This window comes from Lampetra planeri, chromosome 81 (genome assembly GCF_965212315.1).
Source record: "Lampetra planeri chromosome 81, kcLamPlan1.2.h2, whole genome shotgun sequence".
Lineage (NCBI taxonomy): Eukaryota > Metazoa > Chordata > Hyperoartia > Petromyzontiformes > Petromyzontidae > Lampetra > Lampetra planeri.
In genome coordinates, this window is record NC_136185.1 from 2,786,202 (window position 1) to 2,808,009 (window position 21,808).

Consider the following 21,808-nt stretch of genomic DNA (forward strand, 5'->3'; position numbering starts at 1 on the left):
CTGCAGGTTACTTATTTGATGGAATTAAAGAGCGATTTGTGATTGCGGGCCATTGAGGCAGATTCAATTTCCTCAGCAACCCAGGATCACCACCCATCCTTGTGTAGTGGGTCCAAGACGAGGAGAGACGGTTCACTAGAGGCAACACTAGGGGAACATAACACAGAGGGGTAACGGCCCCTCACACCCGATATCCTAAGGAGATTGCCCCTCCGGACTAACGTGCCCTCACTTTGGAATAGCGCTAACACTACACTGGTTATGTTTGAACCCGACCCTAGCCAGGGGTTCGGGTTCTGCCCACTGGACTCTTCGAGTCTTCAGGTCTTCAGGTGGACAAGAACTGCCGAACCCGTTCAGGGGTCCGGCTTTCATACCCGTTCCAGGGTCTCTCCGCCCCTAGCCACACCTCCCTTCTGGAACTGTCTAGGGGGCCCTGGAATATCCCCCAGCCCCCCTCTTGGGGTCTGGGGACCCTAGTGGCCCAACGGCCCTGTTCATTCTAGATTTGAAGCTTTCGTGACTGCAAGGATTCATATTCTTAGGTTTTTTCGGTAAAGTCACGTAGGTAAAAAATTAAAATTAATAAAAAAAAAATACAAATCACGACGTTTCGGAGGCAACACAAGCTTCCGTCTTCAGGTGGAACCGTCACAGCACGACAGCTGTATCAAGTGAGAGAAATTCCAAGAAAACAGTCCTTGTATATATACTGGTTGAGGGTGGGAGGAGCCAAGGTAGGCCCTGGATATTATTTTTGTGAGGTTCAGTGCGGCTGAAGCACGCTGTTAGGAATAAGCCTTTGTTGTGTAAACTAGGTGCGGATGATGTAAAGGTGCATGTAAATGGGACTGAGCCTTTAGTTATGTAGAGGTGATGCGGCTGAAATCGATGCCAGGAAATTAGTCTTTGTTGTGTAGAATGGTTGACTGAGCCTTTTGTTATGTAGAGGTGGTGCGGCTGAAATTGATGCCAGGAATGCTCCAAATATGTGTAGTTAAATCTTTTTTGCATGGTTAATAACATCTTTCCAATGATTACTAAGTTTGTACCCATCATCACGGTTGAAATTATGTCTGTGTTTGTATATTTGGATGGCCTCATGTACAAACCTTTGATGGTAGCCAGGAGGCTTGCAGAGCACCTTGGTCTCGGAAAAGACAATTTCATGAGAGCCCACAGCGTTGTAGCAATGATCGGCAACGGCGGAAGAATCAGTTTTGCCGTGTTCATCCCACCTGGCATGTATATCACCCCCTGTTGACACATGTCCGCAACTACAGGTAAGTGCCAATGGTAACCTGCATGTAGCCGAACAATGGTACTACAATCTTGATTTGAAGCTTTCGTGACTGCAGGAATCCATACTCTTTGGTTCTTTCGGTAAAGTCACGTCGTTCGAAATAAAATAAAACAAATCACGACGTTTCGATTGCAACACAAGCAATCATCATCAGGTGGGAAAACCAAAGCAAGACAAAATTGCTGAAGTGGGATAGAGAACTGCCGTGGCAAGAGGTTATATCGGTAAGAAGGGGGGAAGGGGCAAGGGGGGAGAGAGAGGGGGGGAGCGCTGCGTGAGCGCTAGGGGGAGAGAGGACGTGAGGCTGCGGGGGGGGGGGGGGGAAGTGGGCGGGGCTGGAAGTGGGAGGCCGAGAGAGGTGGGGATGCGGGTGGAGGGAAATTAACTCAGAAAAATAGACTAGTACCCGGCATATATGGTAAATACAACCATAAATCAGGAGAAGACTTTACCTGGTTAATCACATCCTTCCAGTGATTGCTCAATTTGTACCCATCTTCTCGGTTGAAGTTATGTCTATGTTTATATATCTGGATGGTTTCATGAACAAACCTTTGATAGTAGCCCAAAGGTTTGCAGAGTACCTTGGTCTCGGAAAAAACAATATCATGCGAGCCCACAGTGTGATAACAATGGTCAGCCACGGCAGAGGTATTGGTTCTGCCTCACGGCTCTCCAAACCTCCGAACGAAGGCTGCGGTAAGCCTCCTGATTCTCTGACGTGGGATGCTGTAGACGATGAGAGTGGGCCTGCCGCTTTTTCTCAGCCAGCCTGAACACCTCCTCTGTCAGCCAGGGTCTCTGGGGAGGTCTGGACCGCGTACCCAAATCAGCCATTGCAGCTGCATGAGTCAGTCCTAAACCTCGCCCATTTCTGCTCAACATCAGGAAGAGACGGGGACGATACCATCCCCAGCTGCAAGCGATGATGACATTCTCACTTGCAACTTTAATTCGCCAGCTGATACCAGGCCGCTGTGGGTTTGAATGGGGTCCTGGGTGTATTGGTAGTGTGTTGCTATAGACCGCCTAGTGGTCAGGATGTAGAAGCTGAGTCTGCACTGAGAGAGATTTTTGGGAGCCTTTCTCAAGGTGAAATAGTTTTAGTGGGAGATCTAAATTGGAATGGGTTAAATCCACCGGCTGTGGTCTCAAATTTTACAGATGAATTTAATCTGTTTCAATCAATAAATGTGCCAACAAGACCCAACCTAAAAATCCGGGACATTCATCTCTGCTTCACGTCCTATTGACATGACCCCTCACAATTTCACACTGACTGGTGTTTTGGGTAATAACCTTAGTGATCACTCCTTCATATTTGGGGTGAGATCATCAGCCAAACCCAATTTCCCCCCTAAATTGGTTGAGAAGCACTCCCTGAGACACTTCAGCTTTCAGGCATTTACAAATGATGTATTTCACTCGGAAATTGACAAGGTCTGTGATATCCCCGACCTGACAACGGCTTGTGAGACCTTCAGATCCACATTTCTCAAAATTCTTAACAAACATGCTACGTTACTTAGATTTAAAATTAAAGGCAATCACCCACCATGGTATGATGTTCTACTTACTAAGCTCATGAAAACAAGGGACAAGGCTTGGGCATTTGCTCATCAATGTAACTTGGTAAATGACTGGCTTGAATACAGGATTTAAAAAAAATTAGATGCGTCAAAAAAATACGAAATGCAAAAAATGCTTAATTTTCCTCCGCGCTCCTGGAATCACATGGTAATGCCAGGATTTTATGGAAAACAATCAATTGTATAGAAAAACAACTCAAACAGATAATCTGCCTGTTATGCTGAACCGAAATGGGTGTGTTTTTCAGATTCCCAAAAAATAGTCGACAATTTTAACTTGCTGGTGACCTTTATGATAATGTATTGGGAGTAACCCTAGTTCAAGTAATTTCGGAAACCACTGACCAAACGTTAAACAAATTTTATTTCTTGCATATAAACGAAAATAATGTTCTAAAACAACAGTCTAACCTCAAAAGGTCTTCCGCTACTGGAGCCGATAGTATTCCCGTTTTTGCTGTTGGTCACCTAATATACAAACCGATAGCCCATATTTACAACCTATCCATCAAAGAAGCATCAGTACCTATAGAATGGAAACATTCCTATGTTCGTCCACTTCACAAAGGAGGCCCTAAAGATGATCCTCCAAATAACTACTGACCGATCTCAATTTTGTCTCCGTTAATGAATTTTTTTGAAAAATTACTGAACTATCAAATTAGCAGTTTCCTGTCCGACAACAATATATTACATATAAAACAATCAGGGTTCCGTAAAAATACAGCACCGCAACTGCTGCATTGGGCTCTCTGAATCACATTAACAGTAGCCTTGATATTAAGCAGTACTGCGCCTGTCTTTTACTTGACTTGTCCAAAGCTTTTGACACAGTGGACCACAACACCCTGCTAAGTAAACTAAGTTGCCTCCGTTTCTCAAAACACGCAGTAGAATGGTAAAAAAAATTACCTCTCTTCTCGCACCCAAACTGTATTCACAGATGGTTGGAGGTCAAACAGTGTTAAGATAACAAAAGGAGTTCCACAGGGTTCAATCCTCGGCCCCCTCTTCTTCTCTCTCTATGTTAATGAATTCGGCACTGATCTGAATCATTCAAAGGTAAATCTATTTGCAGATGACACTGTACTGATTAGTGCTGGATGCTCTACAGATGACGTGATCCAAGTTCAAGTTCATTTATTAGGTATAGCCCTGTGAGCCATTCGGCTCTTGAATCGGGTGCAACCGCAACAAACAGAAAACAAAAACATGAACAAGAAAACATTTTAAAGTGAATATGTGACTAAGTGCAAACAGAAAATCCAAGAAAAGACAGCAAAATATTGCAGAAAAAGCACCGTACACCAACACTGTGCAAAAATCCCAGTGGGATGCAAGTCAAACAACAACAACCACAAGACAACTTAGATTAAGGCTATCAGTCTTACTCCGTACTACAACAAACAAACATGGCCAAAACAAAAACTTTTCGAAAATCACCAAAGTAAAGCCATAAAAGCAATGAAACAGTGCAGGTCATAGGAACTGTGACCGAATTTTCACAATAAACGACGTAAACAACATGTACCACCAAACTCTGCAGCCATAGCTGGCTGCATGAGTCACTCCACAACAGCAGGAGCATCAGTCGGAGTATCATTGCTAGGCTCCAGGGTGATTTCGACAAACAGCTAGATGTTCTTAAACTAGTCCTGAATACCTCCAAAACCAAGGTGCTATGCTTCTCACCAGGACTAAACCAGGACGTTATTTCCCCCCATTTATACTCAAAAACTAATGATGAAATAGAGAAAGTTAAGATCTATAAGTATCTTGGGGTCATCCTGGATTCAAAATTGAATTTTAAAGAACACATTGATTATATTGGTAGAAAGACAAAAATTAAAATTGGTTTTCTCTATCGACACAAACACTTTTTTCCGCCTATGTTCCGTTTGGAATTGATAAAAGCTACCATAATGCATCTACTTGATTACTGTGACATCGTGTATAAATCAGCACCCAGTACTGTTCTGAAGAAGCTTGACTCAATATATAACATTGAACTGCCCATATAGGACCCACCACTGCGATCTCTACATTGGGTCAAACTTAACATCTCTTAATGATCGACGGCTTATGCATCAGATATTATTCATTTACGATGTACATACAAAAAAATCCGCAGATTACCTGCTGGATCTCCTCATTGTTTCGGAAAACAAATATGAGCTAAGATCTTCGCTCATTTACCAGCTTCGCATTCCTTGTTGTCGTACAAATACTGGAGGAAGGGCTTTTGCTATAGATGCCCCCAGGGTCTGGAATGCTATCGCCAATAAACTCCAGCTTGGATCACTACCTACAAGACCATCACTCAAAACTGTTCTAGAGGAGTCGTACAACCCTAGCTGCCACTGCTATACAGAGGCCTGAAATCAAATCTATAGCTATAGATGACCAATGCGAGAAATTATCATGTATTTTGATTATAGTGTGTTGCTTCTACTATTGTTACTCCTGCTATTATGGATTGACTCATGCAGCTAGCGAAGGATGCTAGGTTTAGTAATATATGGTATGTGTGTCGCTATTGTTAACTTTCAATCACATTTCTTATGATCACTGTTACATTGTTTCTATAGCATTATTTTAGTAATTTATAGAAAAGTTTAGTTTAGCCAGATTTTTTGATGTAGTATAGAGTTAGACTTGAATTTTAATCTAAATTGTATTTTGATTGTTATTGTGATCTAACATCAAAATGGGATTTTTTTTGCACAGTTTAGTACGCAGCATGAACAAATGGTGCTTTTTCAGGAAGATTTTATTGTTTTTGTAAGGGATGTTTAAATTTGCGTGCAGTAAATTTTAAATGTATCTTGTTATTTGATTGTTTGTTGCGGTTGCACCCTAATCAAGAGCCGAATGGCTCACAGGGTTATTCCAAATCAATGAAACTGAAAACTGAAAACACCCACCACCGGAGTGGAAGGATGGCAGGCGCATCTTACAGATGACAAGTTGATGGTCAGTGGGCGCCATCAGCTCCACGGTAGGTCCTGGTGTCAAGGACATGGACCCACATCCGCTGTTCCGTCACTACGTGGTCCAGCAGATGTTATTGCTTGGACCCGGCATGCATTTATGATGTTGTGTAGATGCGCCGATGCCGGAACAGCGTGTTGGAGATTACAAGCCCATGGGCTGCACAAAAATCTAGCAGCCTCCTACCGTTGTTATGGAGCTGATCTGGCCCATGCCTTCCAATCACTCCAGCCCAGGTGCCAGCATCATGACCAACTCGGGCATTGAAGTCACCCAACAGGATGACTCTATCCCGAGGGGCCACATTAGCTAGCACCTGTGACAGGAGGTCATAGAAGGCATCTGACAAATCGTCCTTGTCTGCATCCCTCCACTGATGTTTGTCTTCCGTTGATGGATATGCGAGCCCAAAGTAGTCTGGGGCTTACAGCTTTCTACACCTCACCGCCATGCTCCCACGCCCCCTTCATTCTTTTGTTCAGAAGAAGAGCCACTGCCTGTTGTTTGGCAGTCTCCTGCCCCGAGTAGAGGACTGTCCACCCCTCATGGTGACAGGAGCCATAGCCGAACCACCGGACCTCCTGAATACCACAGAGATCCAGGCAGTACCGCTCCAGCTCCCAACAGAGGAGTGGCAGCCTCTCCTCCGCAGTGAGCGTTTTAACATTCCACGTAGCCACCCATAGTGGTTTTTTGTTGTTTCTGGAGGATGCCTGTCCCCCTGGGGCCTCCGGCACAAGTTTAATTAGATTTTTATTTACACAAAGACAAAGATACATACACACACGCATACACAAATACACACACACACACGTACACCACAACAACTGCCATTCGCCACTAAGTGGCGGTGACATCACCACGACACTTGTGCCAGGCCATGTGCACCTTGAGGCCACGTGAAGTGTCGAACGCCTGCTGGCAGGAGGTCACGATGCAGACCCAGGTGCCACGGGTCGACTGACTGAGATGACTGGCTGATGCACCACCTGTGCCCCCTACTGTGCCAACTTGCTGTGCTTTAGCCACCCGGCGTTCCGCTCGTTGTTGTGAGTGTCGCTCCTCCACCCTCCGTTGTTTTTAGAGGGCGACTGCCTCCAAATGCCCAGCAGCGTCCTTCACGAGCCTGCTTCTCCACAGAGGCCGAACGTGACACCGCTGGTACCGGTCATCGGCAAGTCCACTCAGCTCGACGTCCTCCTGTACCACATCACTCCATCTCTTCTCTAGCCCGTGCCGCGCCCGTTTAGCCCCCTCGATCCTTCTGAACAAAAGCTGTTTAGGCATGCGGTGGCCGGGCATGCGGGCTACATGACCCAGCTAACGCAGCCTTTACTGCCAGAGGAGCTCACCGATGGTACTTTGTCCAGATCTTCAAGGATTTGTGAGCTCCTCACACAATCCAGCCTGCAGGTTAAACCCAGGATGGATCGTAGGCAGGCCAGCCTAAATGTTTTCAACCGGCGAAGATGCTCCATTAGGGGGTCCACGTTTCGCAAGCATAGAGAAGGGAAGGAATGACCGTGGCCGAGAAGACCTGAAGCTTCGTGCGGAGTGAGAGACTGTGATGCCGCCGCCGTGAAGCCGCTCGGCGGGCGCCCCATCTATGACCTCGCCACCACCAAGCGACGGGCCGACCCCGCTCCCCCCTCACCGCCCCCCACATGAACACACCCGCACGCACTTCCCCCCATAGAGCTCCGAGGGGAGGTCACCTGGAAGGCAGGTTTTCACCCGAAAAGCCCTCATAGGGATAATCTTCACGGTTTCCTGTGGCCGAGGAATTGGGCGACCTCCCCCGATGCTAATTCGCATCGCGGCGCTGTGACCCGGGTTGAGATTACATGGTCACGGCGGGGAGCTGTCCAGCCACCACGGTTGAAACGCACCCCCACACACGTATCGGCAAGGCAGGCAGGGGTCCACAGTCACGAGCGAAGGGGAAGCCAGGGGGGGGGGGGGCGGCTGATTGGCATAGCGGGTGTGCGCGGGGACCGCCGCCGCGCAGCAGCCCGCGGCGAGCCTTTGTTACGGAAACCGCGGCTGATTAGCATAGCAAAGGGGCCCGTGGATCACCGCCGGCGCCGCAATCGGCGGGGGACCCATTGTTAGGGAAACCGGGAATGCGGCTGAATGGGCGTGGCGACCTGATTGGCTGAGAAGGCGCTCGGGTCGGCGTTCTTTGATGTAGGTTAAGGATAAAAGGCGGGCGCAGAGAGGTAAAAGGTGCTCTTGCTCCAGAAGTCAGCCCTCGGGAGGGTCTCCAGCTCGGCCACTCGAACGTCCGTGTGACGCGTCGAGGTGGGCAGCGAGGACGAGACCACTGGAGCGCCGTGCACATCTAACCGTGAGTAAGAGATAAAAGAGTATTTGGATTGAGTCTAAATAAACCAAAACAGCTTAGAGCCCATCAAATTAGATTGATCGGGTACCGACCATCGAAAAATAGCGTAAGCCTGCCTTGCCGATCCCTACTGACCCAACAGTGAATCATAGTCGGCCGGTAATAAATCATGAATAACTAATCGCAACCTCGTGTGGTTTCGACGAGCGTGTAAAAGCGCGTGGTGCTGTGTGTACGTACGCTCACAGCGTGTGTAGTCAGTGCTCCACGGGTGTGCGCTCGTAACGTGGGTGGTCGTTGTTTCCGCGGGTACACGCGCCGTTCTGTCGCTGTGGAGACGCGTGCTGCGTGAGTGCGTGAGGGCTCACACCTGTTCCACGGCCCCTTTAAACGAGCGTTATCACCCGCTCGCGGCGGCCGCGCGTGTGCGAGCAACGTCATTCGCCCTCCGACCCCTGACCCCCCGTTCAGAGCGTGTGATTGCTGCGCGGGGCTGTGTGAGGGAAGGCACGGGTAAGGTATTTGAATGGACAAAGTGGCTGAGGGGCCAGCCGAGAGTTATGTCTCACAGAGAGGAATCGGGGGGCAGTAGCCCCCACAAGACCAGGTAGCTTCCACACAGCGTTATGCAACCGATTAAAAGATAATGCCGCTCGACTAATTCGGAGCGAGACCTCTGCTGTCAAACCAGAGCCGGTCATGAGCACACTGCCCAGGTATGGGAAACTCTCCACTCTCTCCACTACTGCCCCATCACCGATTGGGAGTTCTGGGGGTGGAGTGTCCGATGGTACAAATACCCAGGCAGGTGCTTAGTTTTGGTGGGGCTGATGGTAAGGTATGTCGTACACACACGTACGTACAATGCGCCCGGAAAGTGACAAAATAACACAATCCACGACCCTTTTGTCCCTTCGTTCTCTTTCCAGTTGTCTGGCTTCAGTCTCATCGCTGTGTCCATTCTGGTGGGGACAGCGATTGTGTGCGGCAGCAGATGCTGCTCAAACAGGAGCCTGAAGGAGCAGCAGTTCCGGGATCAGTACCGGCAGGTACTCCCCTCTCTGTTGTTGCTGCTGTAACTTATTTGGTAGAAGATGTTGACGACCTCGCCTGGTACACAGGAAGTCGTGGGTTCGATCCTGACCCTGACGATGCCCGCCGCTGCACTGATGCTGCTGCTGCGGTATAATTGGAGTCTGCGTCTCTCTTTCTCTCCCGTGGCCGCGTGGATTTGTCTCCAAGTCCTCTAGGTTTTCCCCTCCACGTTCAGAGTCAACAACACCACGCGTTTAGAGCATTGTGGCTGCAGCTATAAATTCGCACGCGATGATGATACCGGCCACTTGGTGAGCTACTGTCATTTGTGATAGCCACGATCGCTTCTGAACAAAGAGCTACGCAGTAGCTAAGTGGGCCTCACCTGGTAACAATAAAATATGTTAAGTTTAAATTTAGATCTCTATGAGTATGGGACTCTGTGTGATGATTGTCTTTGTGGGTCTCTACGGGTGTATATGAGTCTCTGTATCTCTGTGGGTCTCTATGGGTCTTTATGAGTCTCTGGATCTCTGTGGGTCTCTATGGGTTTATATGAGTCTCTGGATCGCTGTGGGTCTCTGTGGGTCTCGATGGGTCTATTTGAGTCTCTGTATCTCTGTGGGTCTCTATGGGTCTTTATGAGTTTCTGGATCTTTGCGGGTCTCTATGGGTCTATGAGTTTCTGGATCTATGTGGGTGTCTATGGTTGTATATGAGTCTCTGGATATCTGTGGGTCTCTATTGGTCTATATGAGTATCTGGATCTGTGTGGGTCTCTATGGGTCGATCTGAGTATATGGAGCTTTGTAGGTCTCTGTGGGTCTATATGAGTCTCTGTGGGTCTCTATGGGTCTGTATAAGCCTCTGTGAGTTTTTGGGTCTGTATAAGTCTGTGTGCATTTTTGTCGGTCTCTATGGGTCTCTGTGGGTCTCTGTAAGTATCTGGGTCTGTATAAGCCTCTGAGAGTTTCTGAGTTTGTATAAGTCTCTATGGTTCTCTGTAAGTCTCTGGGTCTGTATAAGCCTATGTGAGTCTCTGAGTCTGTACAAGTCTCTGTGGGCCTCTGTTGGTCTACGTCAGTTTATGTGGATCTCTTGTTGGTCTCTGAGTACTTTTCATTCAAGGCGGAGATTTCTGATTCTCGCGTCCTCAGGTGGAGCGCACGGTGTTCAAGGAAGAAGCGGAGAAGTTCATAAAGAAACACGCCGAGCAGGATGCCCAGACATTCTTCGTGAAGATTGGAGAACAGTTTTCTGCTAACACATTGGACTCTTTCCACAAAACCTGGGCCGACATCTCAAAGCTGGGAGAGTACACTGATGATATACACTTCAGCAGGCTTCAAATCTACGCCATATCACAAGAACAACAACAACAACCATCACCACAACAACCATCATCACCACAACTACCACTAAGCACCACAACAATATCAACATGAACCACAACAACCATAATCACAACGACCATCAATATCATCTCCATCATCTCCATCACCACCATCATCACTACCACCACTACCATCATCTCCATCATGACCACCACCATCACCACCACCATCATCTCTATCACCACCAACACCACCAACATTATCTCCATCAGCATTACCACCACCACCACCATCATTACTACCACCATCATCACCACCACCACTAACACCACCACCATTATCTCCATCACCACCACCATCAACACCATCACCACCAACACCACCAGCATCATTTCCATCATCATCACCACCATAGTCTCCATCACCATCATCTCCATCATCATCACCACCTTCGCCTCCGACTCCCAGCCACGTAGTTTTCAAGGACAGTGCATACATTATCAGAGTTGTGTTTTTTGTTTGCATTCCGACCGCAGGTATTGTGGTCAATGCAAGCACGACTCCTTGTAAAAAAGGTGTCATTTTTGTTGCCAGATGAAAGAGTAAATAAACAATTATCACTGCACTACCGTTCCCCACACAACAACAACCGCCATTCGCCAATAAGTGGCGGTGACATCACCACGACGCTTGTGCCAGGCCATGTGCACCTTGAGGCCACGTGAAGTGTCGAATGCCCGCTGGCAGGAGGTCATGGGGCAGACCCAGGTGCTACAGGTCGACTGACTGAGATGACCGAGATGACTGGCTGATGCACCACCTGTGCCCCCTACTGTGCCAACTCGCTGCGCTTTAGCCACACGACACTCCGCTCGTTGTTGTGAGCGTCGCTCCTCCGCCCTCCGTTGTTGTTGGAGGGCTACTGCCTCCAATTGCCCTGTAGCGTCCTTCACGAGCCTCCTCCGCAGAGGCCGATCTTGACACCGCTGGTACCAGTCATCGGCAGGTCCACTCAGCTCCACGTCCTCCTGTACCACATCACTCCATCTCTTCTTTCGCCCGTGCCGCGCCCGTTTAGGCCCCTCGATCCGGCCGAACAAAAGCTCTTTAGGCATGCGGTGGCTGGGCATACGGGCTACATGACTCAGCCAACGCAGCTTTGCCTGCCGGAGGAGCTCACCGATGAGACTTTGCCCAGATCTTTCAAGGATTTGTGAGCTCCTCACACAATCCAGCTTGTTTAAACCCAGGATGGATCGTAGGCCGGCCAGCCTGAATGTTTCTAATCGGCAAAGATGCTCCATTAGGGGGGGGGGGGCACGTTTTGCAAGCATAGAGAAGGGAGGGAATGACCGTGGCCGAGAAGACCTGAAGCTTCGTGCGGAGCGACAGACCAGGTAGCTTCCACACAGCGTTACGCAACCGATGAAAAGATATTGCCGCTCGACTGATTCGGAGTGAGACCTCTGCTGTTAGACCGGAGCCAGCCATGAGCACACTGCCCAGGTATGGGAAACTCTCCACTCTCTCCACAACTGCCCCATCACCGATTGGGAGTTGTGGGGGGGTTATTGTCCGATGGTACAAAATACCCAGGCAGGTGCTTAGTTTTGGTGGGGCTGATGGTAAGGCCCCACCTCTTAGTGGCACGTTCCAATTTCAGCAGAATCATCTCTAACTCCTCCTCTGAATGAGCAGCAATTACCAAATCATCGGCATACATAACGTGGTTGACCAATAGGGAGCCATCCCTTAACCGCACCCGGGCATCGATCAGCCTCCCATTATAACTGTACCAAATGGAAATTCCCCCGGTACAGCTATTGAAGGCTTCACGAACTACGTGGTCAAAATAGATGTTAAATAATGTGGGAGCCAGAGGACATCCCTGTCGCACCCCAAGGTGAACAGGGAATGGCTCCGACTCCCGGCCACGTAGTTTTACCCGGGCCTGTTCACCATCATGAAGTTCCTTAATGATCGTGAGCAGAGGGCCAGGTACTCCGAAAGCATGAAGAACAACCCAGAGCCCAGGTCTACTGATGTTATTATAGGCCTTGACCAGGTCCATAAAGCACCTCTGTTGTAGCAGACGGACAGAAAATATGGGATCTGTCCAGGACCGCCCTTTCTTCAAAGCGCATTGGGGCTCCACAAGCCTCTGCTCAACGTGCCTGGCAAGGCGATGTTGAATAATCCTTGCCAGGACCTTTCCCGGCACACTGAGGAGTGAGATGCCCCTGTAGTTGTAACAGTCTGTGCGGTCCCCCTTCTTAAAGAGGGGGACCACCAGAACATCCTTCCAATCCAGTGGTCCAGACTGTTGTTATGATGTCATGTAGGGCAGTCTGCGCATAAACGCCACCCTCCCTCAGCATTTTGAATGGGAGATAATCTCTGCCAGGTGCCTTTCCTGGTCTCAGACTCTGGATCGCCTTCAGTACTTCAACAGATGGCACCTCAGCCAGCCACTCACAGGGGGTGACTTCTTCTTCCACAGACACACTCACAGACACACACACACAGACACACACACTCATACACACAGACAAAGATCCCCCGTGTAGCTTTAAGAGACTGTAGGGGTAAGTGCTATTAGTGAGCAGCACCCATGAAAGCCAGCACGGCACACGAGGGGGTAGGTGGTCAGAAACACGCTTTGCCGCCTTAGTCTCCCCAGTGGTGATGTTTACACGTCGCACCAGGTACTCATTTAAGGCCGAGTCAACCTAGGGGAGGTACAGGACCGGTTCAGATAATCGTCACTGGTGTTGGCCGTGAGCAGTAATCGAACTCGGGTCGCCAGGTTCGTAGCGCTAACCGCTACACTACCGCTCACACACACACACAGACACACACACAGATGTACAGACACACCCAGGTACAGACACTCACAGGTTCACACGTACCAGGATGTTTATTCGCTCAGATTATGAAATGAGAAGTGAAAAAAACCTCTGCCCACACGGCCACGTCCACCGTGCAAGTTTACTCATTCCTGAGAATCGAACAGAGAGAGATCGAGAGACCAGGAGACTGAGAGAGACAGAGAAAGAGACCAGGAGACTGAGAGAGAGACAGACAGAGAGAGACAGAGACAGACAGACAGAGACAGACAGAGACTGTCCCCGCAGCTCCAACGCCATGCCCATGGCTCCGTCTCTGAAGACCGCTTTCACCCTCCTGAAGGTGTGGAAGCTCGCGGTGTGGAACGGCCTCGTCTCGGCCCTCGTGGTGGTGGGCCAGGAGGTGTTCACCAACTACGCGTTCCGGTGCCCCTGCATCGATGGCTACAACGTCGCCATCGTCGCCGTGGTCTTCATCGTCCCGGCCGCCGTTCTCCTCTGCTTCGGATTCCTGCTGCAACCCGATACCTGGAAGGCGGTGACCGGCTGCTGCCCCAGAGGAGAGGCTGCCCGCGTCAATGGTGCAGAAGTTGCTGCCCCCAAAGTTGTGCAGGTGGAGCACCCCCAGCCCGCTGTTACTGGAGGAGATGAGACCAACGCTGGCGCAGGAGAAGCAGCTGACAAGAGCTGCCACTGCTCCCAACGCTGCTTCTGGCCGATGTTGGCCAAGGCGCTGATCGCCCCCATAGTGTGGGTGAGCGTTGCGCTGCTGACGGGAGACTACGTGGCCTGCGCCTACAGCGGGAGCACCTGGGCCGGCAAGGACCTCCTGAGCGAGGAGCTGAACGTGCAGGAGGTGTTGGCTCGCATCCCCTGCACGGACATTCAGCTGCACGCGAACATCAGCGAAGAAGAAGCTAAACCGATACGCGAAAAGGTCAACAACTGGCTCCACACCTTGTCTCAGGTGAGGCGCGTGGCACCTCATAGACTCAGCACTGCCACCCACAGACTCAGCACTGTCACCCATAGACTCAGCACTGTCACCCATAGACTCAGCACTGCCACCCACAGACTCAGCACTGTCACCCATAGACTCAGCACTGCCACCCATAGACTCAGCACTGTCACCCACAGACTCAGCACTGTCACCGACAGACTCAGCACTGCCACCCATAGACTCAGCACTGTCACCCATAGACTCAGCACTGTCACCCATAGACTCAGGACTGTCACCCATAGACTCAGCACTGTCACCCATAGACTCAGGACTGTCACCCATAGACTCAGGACTGTCACCCATAGACTCAGCACTGTCACCCATAGACTCAGGACTGTCACCCATAGACTCAGCACTGTCACCCATAGACTCAGCACTGCCACCCATAGACTCAGCACTGTCACCCATAGACTCAGCACTGTCACCCATAGACTCAGGACTGTCACCCATAGACTCAGCACTGCCACCCATAGACTCAGCACTTTCACCCATAGACAGCACTGTCACCCATAGACTCAGCACTGCCACCCACAGACTCAGCACTGTCACCCACAGACTCAGCACTGTCACCCACAGACTCAGCACTGCCACCCATAGACTCAGCACTGCCACCCATAGACTCAGCACTGTCACCCATAGACTCAGCACTGTCACCCATAGACTCAGCACTGCCACCCATAGACTCAGCACTTTCACCCATAGACAGCACTGTCACCCATATACTCAGCACTGTCACCCATAGACTCAGCACTGCCACCCATAGACTCAGCACTTTCACCCATAGACAGCACTGTCACCCATAGACTCAGCACTGCCACCCATAGACTCAGCACTGCTCCCCATGATGATGGTAATAGGTGTGGCGATTCAGGTTAATTTGTTGATGGAATTAAAGAGCGATTTGTGATCGCGGGCCATTGAGGCAGATTCCATCTCATCAGCAACCCACGACCACCACCCATCCTTGTAGCGCCTCACGGCTCTCCAAACCTCCGAGGGTAGGCTGTGGTAAGCCTACTCATTCTCCGACGTGGGATGCTGTAGCCTATGAGAGTGGGCCTGTCGCTTTTTCTCAGGCACCTGAACACCTCCTCTGTCAGCCAGAGTCTCTCGGGAGGTCTTGACCGCGTACCTAAAGCAGCCATTGCAGCTGCCTGAGTCACAGTCCTAAATCTCACCCATTTACTCTCGACAACTGTAGGAGTGGGGGACGATGCCAACCCCAGCTGCAAGCGATGATTAAATTTTCGCTTGCAACTATCATCAGCTAGCTGAGACCAGGTTACTGTGGGTTGGAATGGGGTCCTGGGTGTACACCCACCACCGGAGTGGAAGAATGGCAGGCGCATCTTACAGATGAAAAGTCGATGGTCAGTGGGCAGATCAGATCCACGGTAGAAACTGGTGTTAAAGTCATGGGCCCGCATCCACTGTTCTGTCACTATGTAGTCCAGCAGAGGTTCTTGCTTGGACCCTGCATGCATCCATGATGTTGCGTGGATGCGCCGGTGCCGGAACAGCATGTTGGTAATTACAAGCCCATGGGTTGCCCAAAAATCTAGCAGCCTCCTACCGTTACTATTGAGCTAATCTGGCCCATGCCTTCCAATCACTCCAGCCCAGATGCCAGCATCATGACCCATTTGGGCATTTAAGTCAATCAACAAGATGACTCTATCCCAAGGGCCACTTTAGCCAGCACCTGTGACAGGAGGTCATAGAAGGCATCTGACTCATCGGCTTTGCCTGCATCCCTCCACGGATGTTCGTCTTCGGTGGGGGCATAAGTAACCACGACCACCACTCCTCACCTCCCGTTGATAGGAAGGCGAGCCCAAAGTATCCTGGGGCTTACAGCTTCCCACACCTCACCACCACGCTTCCACGCCCCCTTAATTATTTTGTTCAGAAGAAGAGCCACTCCCTATTGTTTGGCAGTCTCCTGCCCCGAGCAGAGGACTGTCCACCCCTCATGGTGACAGAGCCAGAGCCAGTCCACCGGACCTCCTGAATACCACAGAGATCCAGGCGGTACCAGTCCAGATCCCGACAGAGGAGTGGCAGCCTCTCCTCCGCAGTGAGCGTTCGAATATTCCACGTGGCCACTCGAGTTTTTTGTTGTTTCTGAAGGAGCCCCGTGGATAAGGATTCAGTCTCCTGGCTCCGCCATATACACACACACGTATATACACACACGTACACACGTACACACACTTATGTACAATGCGTCCGGAAACTGACAAAATAACACAATCCACGATCCTTTTGTCCCATCATTCTCTTTCCAGTTTTATGGCTTCGGTCTCATCGCTGGGTCCATTCTGGTGGGGACGGCGTTTGTGTGCTACTGCAGATGCCGCTACTACAAGAGCCTGAAGGAGAAGCAGTTCCGAGATCAGTACCAGCAGGTACTCCCCTCTCTGTTGTTGCTGCTGTAACTCGTTGGGTAGAAGATGTTGACTACCTCGCCTGGTGTGCAGGAGGTCATGGGTTCGATCCTGACCCTGGCTATGCCTACTGCTCCTGCTGCTGCGGTATAATTGCAGTTTGCGTCTCTCTTTCTCTCTCCGTGACCGCGTGGATTTGTCTCCAGGTCCTCCGGTTTTTCCCCTCCACGTTCAAAATCAGCAACACCACGCGTTTAGAGCAATGTGGCTACAGCTATAAATTCGCACGCGATGATGATACCGGCCACTTGGTGAGCTGCTGTCATTTGTGATACCACGATCGCTTCTGAACAAAGAGCTACGCAGTAGCTAAGTGGGCCTCACCTGGTAACAATAAAATATGTTGTTTAGTTTTAATTTGGCTCTCTATGAGTATGGGATTATGTGGGTCAAGTGAGTCTTTGTGGATCTCTATGGGTCTATATGAGTCTCTGTATCTCTGTGGGTCTCTGGGTCTATATGAGTTTCTGGATCTCAGTGGGTCTCTATGGGTCTGTATGAGTCTCTGTCGTTCTCTATACAACTCTGTGGGTCTCTGTGGGTCTCTGGGTCTATATAAGTATCTGCGTCTGTATAAGTCTCTGTAAGTCTCTGGGTCTGTATACGTCTCTGTGGGTCTAGAAGAGTCTCTGGAGCTCAATGGGTCTCTATGAGTCTGTATAAGTCTTGTGGTTCTCCATACGTCAATGTGGGTCTCTGTATCTGTATAATCATCTTTATGGCTCTGGGTTTGTATACGTGTCTGTGGGTCTCTGGGTCTGTATATGTCTCTATGGGTCTCTGGGTCTCTATAAGTCTGTGTGGGTCTCTATAAGGGTCTGTGGGTCTTTGCGGGTCTGTATAAGCCTCTGTGAGTCTCTGGGTCTATATAAGTCTATGTGGGTCTCTGTGGGTCTACATGAGTCTAAGTGTGTCTATGAGTATTTTTCATTCAAAGTAGAGATTTCTGATTCTCACGCCCTCAGGAGGAGCGCAAGGTGTTCAGGGAACAAGCGAAGGAGTTCATAAAGGAACACGCCAAGCGGGATGCCCAGACATTCTTCGAAAAACAGTGTTCGAATAAAGGATCAATAATCAATTTGGAGTCTTTCCACAAAACCTGGGCCGACTTCTCAAAGCCGGGAGAGTATAGTGATAATAACCACTTCAGCTGGCTTCAAGCCTACGCCAAATCCATAAGATTACAAGCACAACAACAACCAGAATCACCACAACTACTACCACAACAACTATAATCACCACAACTACCACTACCACTAAGCACCACAACAATACCAACAACAACCACAACAACTATAATCACAACGACCGTCAATATCATCACCATCATCTCCATCACCACCACCATCATCACCAGCACCACCTCCATCATCATCACCACCACCACCACCACCACCACCATATCCATCATCACCACCATCATCTCCATCACCACCACCACCATCATCACCAGCACCACCTCCATCATCATCAACACCACCACCACCACCACCATATCCATCATCACCACCATCATCACCACCATCATCATCACTACCACCACTACCACCACCATCATCACCATCATCATCTCCATCATCACCACCACCATCATCTCCATCACAACCACCACCACCATCATCTCCATCTCCATCACAACCACCACCATCATCTCCATCACAACCACCACCACCATCATCTCCATCATCATCACAACCACCACTACCACCACCACCATCATCATCTCCATCATCATCACAACCACCACCACCACCACCGCCTAGATCTCCGACTCCCAGCCACGTAGTTTTACCCGGGCCCGCTCACCATCATGAAGGTCCGTAATGATCATGAGCAGAGAGTCAGGGACTCCGAACGCATGAAGAACAACCCAGAGCCCAGGCCTACTGATGGTATCATAGGCCTTGACCAGGTCAATAAAGCAGGAATGTAGATCTTGTTGGAATTCCCTACACCTCTGTTGTAGCAGACAGACAGAAAATATGGCATCTGTGCAGGACCGCCCTTTCCTGAAACCGCATTTGGGCTCCGCAAGCCTCTCCTCAGTGTGCCTGGCAAACCGATATTGAATTATCGTTGCCACGACCTTTCCTGGCACACTGAGGAGTGAGATGCCCCTATAGTTGTTACAGTCTGTGCGGTCCCTCTTCTTAAAGAGGGGAACCACCAGGGCATCCTTCCAATCCTGTCGAACCTGTCCAGTGGTCCAGACTGTTATTATGATGTCATGTAGGGCAGTCTGTGCACAAACGCCATCCTCCCTCAGCATTTCGCTTGGGAGATCATCTCTGCCCGGTGCCTTTCCTGGTCTCAGCCTCTGCATCGCCTTCAGTACTTCCTCAACAGATGGCACCTCAGCCAGCCACTCACAGGGGGTGACTTCTTCTTCCAATATTTGAGCCTCAGCAAGATCATTCACACTTTGCCCCATGATGTTTTCCAGGATAATGTATTTCTCCTCCCCCAACACCTCACAGAAATGCTCAGAAAATCTGCGAAACTATTATTGGTCAGAGATTGCTTCGCTATTCTTTCCCCGAATGATGGTGATAGGTGTGGCGCTGCAGGTACTTTTTTGATGGAGTGAAAGATGATTTGTGATCGCGGGCTACTGAGGCAGACTCCATCTCCTCAGCAACCCGCGACCACCACCCATCCTTGCAGCGCCTCACGGCTCTCCGAACCTCCGAGTGAAAGCTGCTTGTAAGCCTCCTCATTCTCTGATGTGGGATAATGCAGATGGTGGGAGTGGGCTTGTCGCTTTTTATCAGCCAGCTTAAACACCTCCTCTGTCAGCCAGGATCTCTGAGGAGGTGTGAACCATGTGAAGTATTGGAAATGACGGCAGGAAACTCCTTGACGGGTAACACACTTTTTATGAAATCTTGACTTGTCACGATACAACGTGTGGTCTCTATTCTTCTGACTACTGTCTCGACACAACGTGTGGTCTCTATTCTTCTGACTACACACTTCACTTAACTCGTGTAGACTCTATGTCTCTGGCTACACACACTTCACTTAGCTCGTGTAGACCCTATGCCTCCGGCTACACACACTTCGCTTGACTCGTGTAGACCCTATGCCTCCGGTTACACACACTTCGCTTGACTCGTGTAGACCCTATGCCTCTGGCTACACACACTGCATGCTCACACTGCATTCCGCCTCTGGGTTACACAGAGTCCCGGTCCCTACAGGACAGCGGGACTAGGTACCGCAGGGCCCTATCTCTTCCTCTCCGTCTTCAGTCTTCGCTGGTTACACCCTCCCCGTGCGCCTGTGTGCATCACCTTATATAGTCCCCGCTCACGGGAGACGGAGCGGATGCGGACCTCGACGTGAGCATCGCTCCTTAGTTAACCAATCACGACGCGCTGTTCCTACGATCCGTTTTCCCCAGTGCGTGTTACCACTACCCAACCAATCACGCCGCGCTGCCACCCGATCACTCCCTCTCAAGCGCGTCACCGGCACACAGCCAATCAGCACCACATAACCCACGACCCCGCGCTGACCCCTGATCCTTCACCGTCAGCGCGCGTCACCACCCACACAGCCAATCACTACGCGCTGGCACACGATCCCTACCCCAGCGCGTATCACCACTACAGAGGTAACGAGCTGATATTAGGAGCACACTCTAAAAGGGAGTGCTCCTAATCTCAGCTCGTTACCTGTATAAAAGACACCTGGGAGTCAGAAATCTTTTTGATTGAGAGGGGGTCAAATACTTATTTCCCTCATTAAAATGCAAATCAATGTATAACATTTTTGACATGCGTTTTTCTGGATTTTGTTGTTGTTATTCTGTCTCTCACTGTTCAAATAAACCTACCATTAAAATTATAGACTGATCATTTCTTTGTCAGTGGGCAAACGTACAAAATCAGCAGGGGATCAAATACTTTTTTCCCTCACTGTACGTGATCTAAAGAGCCAGACGACATCCCTGTCGCACCCCACACGCACACAAACACACACAGGTGCACACATAATAGGATGATTATCTTCAGACTGTGAAATGAGAAGTGCAAAAACCTCTGCCTGCATAGCCACGTCCACCGTACAAGTTTCCTCATTCCTGAGAACCGGACTCCATTACCACCTTGTCAGAGAGCCAGAGTCAGAGACAGAGAGAGAGATCGAGAGACCAGGAGACTGAGACAGAGAGACCAGGAGACTGAGACAGAGAGACCAGAAGACTGAGACAGAGAGACCAGGAGACTGAGACAGAGAGACCAGGAGACTGAGACAGAGAGACCAGGAGACTGAGAAAGAGAGACCAGGAGACTGAGAAAGAGAGACCAGGAGACTGAGACAGAGAGACCAGAAGACTGAGAAAGAGAGACCAGGAGACTGAGAAAGAGAGACCAGGAGACTGAGAAAGAGAGACCAGGAGACTGAGAAAGAGAGACCAGGAGACTGAGAAAGAGAGACCAGGAGACTGAGACAGAGAGACCAGGAGACTGAGACAGAGAGACCAGAAGACTGAGACAGAGAGACCAGGAGACTGAGAAAGAGAGACCAGGAGACTGAGAAAGAGAGACCAGGAGACTGAGAAAGAGAGACCAGGAGACTGAGACAGAGAGACCAGGAGACTGAGAAAGAGAGACCAGGAGACTGAGAAAGAGAGACCAGGAGACTGAGAAAGAGAGACCAGGAGACTGAGACAGAGAGACCAGGAGACTGAGACAAAGAGACCAGGAGACTGAGACAGAGAGACCAGGAGACTGAGACAGAGAGACCAGGAGACTGAGAAAGAGAGACCAGGAGACTGAGAAAGAGAGACCAGGAGACTGAGACAGAGAGACCAGGAGACTGAGACAGAGAGACCAGAAGACTGAGACAGAGAGACCAGGAGACTGAGAAAGAGAGACCAGGAGACTGAGACAGAGAGACCAGGAGACTGAGACAGA

The 21,808-nt window shown here is 49.9% G+C and overlaps 1 protein-coding gene and 1 long non-coding RNA gene across 2 annotated transcripts in view; both read left to right on the forward strand.

Annotated features, from left to right (window-relative positions):
• The window catches only part of LOC144738349 (uncharacterized), a 236,657-nt gene that overhangs the window by 113,120 nt on the left and 101,729 nt on the right, over positions 1 to 21,808 (forward strand). The window lies entirely within an intron of this gene.
• LOC144738271 (uncharacterized) lies at positions 14,325 to 20,502 on the forward strand. The gene is made up of 3 exons (XR_013589212.1): positions 14,325 to 14,409; positions 16,731 to 16,850; positions 17,855 to 20,502. It is a non-coding gene; the product is annotated as an uncharacterized LOC144738271 (long non-coding RNA).